The sequence below is a fragment of the Lagenorhynchus albirostris genome, chromosome 14, assembly GCF_949774975.1.
Source record: "Lagenorhynchus albirostris chromosome 14, mLagAlb1.1, whole genome shotgun sequence".
Classification (NCBI taxonomy): Eukaryota; Metazoa; Chordata; class Mammalia; order Artiodactyla; family Delphinidae; genus Lagenorhynchus; species Lagenorhynchus albirostris.
Window position 1 is genome coordinate 8,077,060 of NC_083108.1, and position 5,732 is coordinate 8,082,791.

The window sequence follows — 5,732 nt, forward strand, 5'->3', positions numbered from 1 at the left end:
TCCTTAAGCCTGCAGAGGAAACAAAGCGTACACCCTCATGGTGTTTATTGTCTGTGAGAGGAGAAATTCATTTTAAAACTACAAAATGTAAGGTCAGGTAGGGGTAAGTGATATGAGGAAGAAAAGGTGCTAAAAAGTATTAGATTTTATTCCATACATGGAGTTCTGGAACCATCTCTCTGAGGAAGTGACGCCTAAATCAAGACATGAGTGAAGTATGTAAATACTTAATAAAAGCTCCGTAGATACATGGAAGAAAAGAATTATAAGCAGTTAGTGCCAATACCTGAGGTAAAAAACAAAACAAAACAAAACAAAACAAAACTGTGTGTTTTAAGAACAGCAAGGAGGTCACGGTAGTTAAAGCAGAATCAGAAAAGCACTGTCAGAATTTAATTGAAATTGTGTTAAATTTAACTATTGAGTTTTGGAATAATTTACATTATATGATTGTAAGTTTTCACATTCATGGAATGTTTTTTCATTTGTTGACATCTTTTTTTTTCATAGTAGTTTTTACTTTTATAAATGTCCAGGACTCTGTAAATGTATTTCTATTAGCAATAATCGCGCCTCGGATAAACCTCATTGGCTACAATACTGCCACTGCGCAAAGCTGTAAATGTATTTTTAACTACATCGTAATTTATGCTCTCGGTGTGATGGACTATTTTTCTCATCTTTATTTTATATCCAGTCACTTTAATAAAATACTTAAGTTTAATAAATTCTAATTATCTTGTGAATTTTTAAGTAGAAAATCAAAACATTAGAAAAATAATTTATTGTCTACTTAATGTTTATAATTGTTATCACATTACTTTTGTTACAGTATTCTAGATAATATTTAATAATGGTAGTCAGACCGTGTCAACCTATTCCCAAATAGATACTTTATTTATTTTTTCTTCTATTTTATCTTTACATATTTTCTATTGCTTGAGGCATTTTTCCACTCAATATTTTAAGCTTAACCCTGGGGTTTTATAGTTACCCTCCTTTATTCCATAATACCTGATGAAATTTTTAAATTGTGTAATTTTTTTTTAATTCCAAAAGGAGCATTACTTTGTTCCAGGTGCTGCTTTGTTCTCCCTTTGTCTCTGTCTTGTGAGGGATGTGACTTAAGCGTTCTTGTATTTTCTTTTGATGGGCGCATAGATCCTTTGTTTCTTCCTTGGGGCTGAGGTCTGCCTGCCAGGAAACCACATAGAGAGTCAGGCCTATGAGTGGGGCTATGCTGTGGTCGCCCCCGTGTGCTGGCAGTTTTGCAGATAGCAGGTGGATGCCTACACAGGATGTCTCTCTGTGGGTCAGGAGCACCTGAGAGGCAGTATTTGACGCCACATCCATAGACAGAGGCCAGGAGGAACAGGCAACGTCAGATACCTCTAGGAATGGTGGTGGTCAAGGCATTTATTATGGGTCTCTGGGGGCCGATATCACCAAATGTCTCATTTCATTTCTTTCACCAAATGCTTCTTTCATATCCTTATTCAATCTAAAGATCTGCACCTGCCCTTGCAGAGGTAGCCAGAGTTGTATTCATCTAGCCCTGTTTGCCTAGTGACTCCACTAAGAGCCTGACCTGAGAATTGTAGATGGATCCCAGATTCTCTTAAAAGTAGTCTTTCCTCTACTATTATTTTAAAATACACAAGATTGTATAAAAATTTTAAGCTTGTCTAAAATTAAAAATAAGACACTTAGGTTCCAGTTTATTTACAATTACTTTATCTGACTGAAGACAAATTGTAATATTCCAAATGCCCTTATTGGCACCTCATGAGTAATTTTCTTCTAAATTTAAATTCAATAGTGATTTTAAAAATGTTAAATGCAGTATATACAGAAAAAAACAGCTTAATTATTTTATATCTATATGATTGATTTATACTTTAATTTTTAAAGATGAAAAACTATATTTATATTCCTAAGGTATTAAATTTTCAGAATACTAAGAAAAAACTTAAAAAATCAGGCAGACCCCACTAAGTTTTAAGACATAACTATAATCAAGCTACCAGATGGCATGATTACAAGAAGTAATCAGAATTTTATGAGCATGTAGTTGGAACTTTAGGAGCTGCTCTGTTGCTATAATGGTGCTGGAGATTTTAGTGAACTGTTAATTATGGTTTTGAAAATAAATTAACTTTAGAGAATCATGGAATTTATCCCTGAGGGTTAAAGCTTAGTCTCATAGTAGAGTAAAGCTTTAAAGTATCATTCTGTATGATATCAATAATGTCTTTATTTAAGAAAAAGGAGTAATATAAAGAATTTAATGCCTCAGTATGAACTAAGAAATCATCTGTTTTTAAAATGGCGCTCTGGTCCCTAGATGCTTGTTGTGTCATGATATATGATTGTCTCACTGTTAATTAGGATGGCATTTAAAGGATATGGGGCTGAAGAAATGAGTCATGTCTTATGTGGGGACTCATTGTCCCTGGGCTGTCCTTCCCTCCTCAGAGGAGCCCTATTATTTTATCCAGTTCTGTGCATGGCCTCAGGCAGTCCGGCAGATGCTGAACTGATAGTCAAGGTAAAAACATCTTTACTTGTGCCCTGCAACTGCCATCAGCAGATGTGAGCAACCCAATTAGATAATTTTATACTTGTTTAGTGCCTCATTTTGGAATGAAGTCCTCATATATGATTTGATTATAGCAAAAACTTCTGTCTTCCACAAATTAGTAAAATAAGACTAAATTCCTCACATCAACATAGTGACTCAATGAACTAGTATACTTTTGATATTAATGTATTCGCCACAGATGTTCCATTTTATAACTTCTAGAACTATTCTTAGTGCAAAATACCTCCATGAAGATTAACTCAAAAAATTTCAGGAAACTAAATCCTAAAGATCACTTTTCAAGCATAATAGATGTTAACCACAAGTGTTGAGATACTTCAGACTTTATGTTAAATCTTCTTTTTTCCCAGGAAACTATAAAAGCAATGAAAGAAAGGAAGGAAGAAAAAGAAAAAAAAAGAAAGGAAAGAAAAAAATGCACATGCACGCATTTGTACAAAAACACATAAACACATAGAAACAGCAACATAAATGTAGCTTCTTGATTTCTTGACTTCCACACTTCTGACCATATTTTCTCTACCAAGTTTTACCACTTACTCCCAAGATCATACCTTGGCCTTTACTTTTAATAATTAAGCCCTTTCTATTTTAAAATTTCAATTATCCCACGCTTTCTTTACTTTTCTGATCTCTTCTCCTGGAACTGACCCATGATGGTTAATATTATGTGTCAATTTGAGTGGGCCATGGGGTGCCCAGATGTGTTTGTGAGGGTGTTTCTGGATGAATTTAGCATTTGAATAGGGGACTCAGTAAAGTAGATCATCCTCCCCAAAGTGGGTGGGCATCATCCAATCAGTTGAAGGCCTGAGTTGAACAAAAGGTGGAGGAAAGAGGAACTCACCCTTTTCCTCCTGCCTCACAATTTGAGCTGGGACATCTTATCTCATCTTTTCTTGTCCTTGGACTGTGATTTACACCATTAGTTGGACCTTTGGACTTGGACTGAATTCACCACCAGTTTTCCTGGGTTTCTAGCTTGCAGATGGCAGACCACTGGACTTCTCAGACTCCATAATCAATCATGTGAGCCAATTTCTCATAAAGTCTATCTATCTATCTATCTATCATCTATCTATATCCCCTATTATTTCTGTTTTTTATATACATATTCTGTTGGTTGTGTCTCTCTGGATACCCTAATACATGACCAATTCAAAAATTGTTCAACTGCATTAGAATCTCTTTTCCACCATGTTAGTGACCATTATTACCCATATATTCTCTTGCTTCTTTTTCCCAGCTGAAGTTTAATTGTCCCTGATGATAAACATTCTCTTGTTTACATCATCAAGTGCCTTGTTTCTCATCTTGCCCACTTGGTTAACCCAAATATCCACCTACTTGATACAAACATCTGAAATCCAATGTGGAAAATGTACAACAATATTGAATAGTCTCCCCTTAAATTTATTATCCCAAACATCAAGTGACATTTAAGAAAATACTGCTGACACTAACCTAGTCAAATCACTCTCCCACTTGACAAAGTATTGTTAATACCTTCTTCAGATTTCCAACTTTCTTTCTTCTCTGATCACTTTCAGCTAGCTGAGTCATAATTCAGTGATACAGTATCAGCAGCAAGATAAGAACTACTTCATTTCCCCACTACTATGTTTCTACTGTCTTTCTTACTATTATAATAGATGAATGCTGAAGGCAGAATAATGGTCCCTAAAGATGTCCACATCCTAATCCCCAGAACCTGTGAATGTACTCCTTTACATGGCAAAACGGATTTTGATGATGTGACTAAATCAAAGACTTTGAGATGAGGAGATTAACCTAGATTATGTCAGTCGGCTCAATCTAATCACAGGTTTCTTTAAAAATGGAAAAGGGAGGCAGAGGAAGAGAATCAGAGCTCTGAGATGTGACTGTGAAAGAATGGTCAGAGTGAAATGGTGTATTTCTGACTTTGAAGAAAGAGAAAGGGACCCACAAGCCAAGGAATGTGGATGATGTCTAAAAGCTATAAAGGCAAGGAAGCAGTCTCCCCTAGGGCCTCCAGAAAGGAAAGCAGCACTGCCAATACCTTGATTTTATCCCAGTGAAAATGGTTTCAGACTTTTCACCAACAGAAACGTAAGATATTTGTATTGTTTTAAGCCAATTTGTTACAGCCATTATAGAAAATTAATATAATAAAATTTACCTATTCCTAACTGAGGTCAAATGCTTACTATATCCTCTCCTTTCTTGCTTAATTGCTTAAAACTTAAGATTTCCTTTATTTTCTCCTATATTATCAAGTTCTCTATTTATCTATCTATTCATCTGTATCTATCTACATATAGAAAGATACAGGTATAGGTGCAAGTATAGATAGACATAGGTGTATATACATCTATACACACACACACACATACATATACATGTAGAAAGCTAGGTATACATATACCATGCTATACATCGTACTATAATGTAAATCTATATAAAAAAGAGAAAATAAAAGTCAAAACTGTGTTGATCTCATTGCTCTACCCCCCTACCCCGCCTAACTACCACCTCTTCTCTCTTTTCTTCTTTATAACAAAACTCAAAATAGTTATGGATACATTAATCCCATATCTCACATTTTTTCCCTCAAACTACACTTTCCTATTTTTTCACTGAAACAGTACTTGTAGATGTCCTCTCAAAACCACAACCTTTGTTAGTACTCATGGTTCTTGACTTCTCACCAGCATTTAGTCCAGTTGCAATCTTTTTCATTCTTCTGATGTTCCTACTTCACTAACTGCTACTCCTTCATCTGTTTCCCTCACTCCTTCTCTTCGTCCTGACTTTTAAAAGATGAACTGAAGCAAGGACCAATCCTTGTAACTTTTTTCTTCTCTATTTACACATATTTTCTGAATTATTTCATCCAGTATCATGGCTTTAAATATAGTTTTGATGCTGATGACTCCCAAGTAGATACCCAAGGTCTTATCTTTTCTCATAAAGATGCTATATAACAGTTGATCTTTATAGAGGCATTGAGATATATTCAGGTGCAGTATGACCATCCAGTTTTAGATGAAAAGAGAAAGAGTGAGAGATCACTGTTACAGTCATATGCCAAACAATAAGTGAAGGAAACAGATCCAGGGTCCAGGTCTTGTAACTGTTGGTTGATTAT

General features: G+C 35.2%; 1 pseudogene; it reads right to left on the bottom strand.

Moving 5' to 3' along the window:
* Window positions 1-461: 461 nt before the first annotated feature.
* LOC132504570 (U4 spliceosomal RNA) lies at window positions 462-618 on the bottom strand (annotated as a pseudogene).
* Window positions 619-5,732: the final 5,114 nt, after the last annotated feature.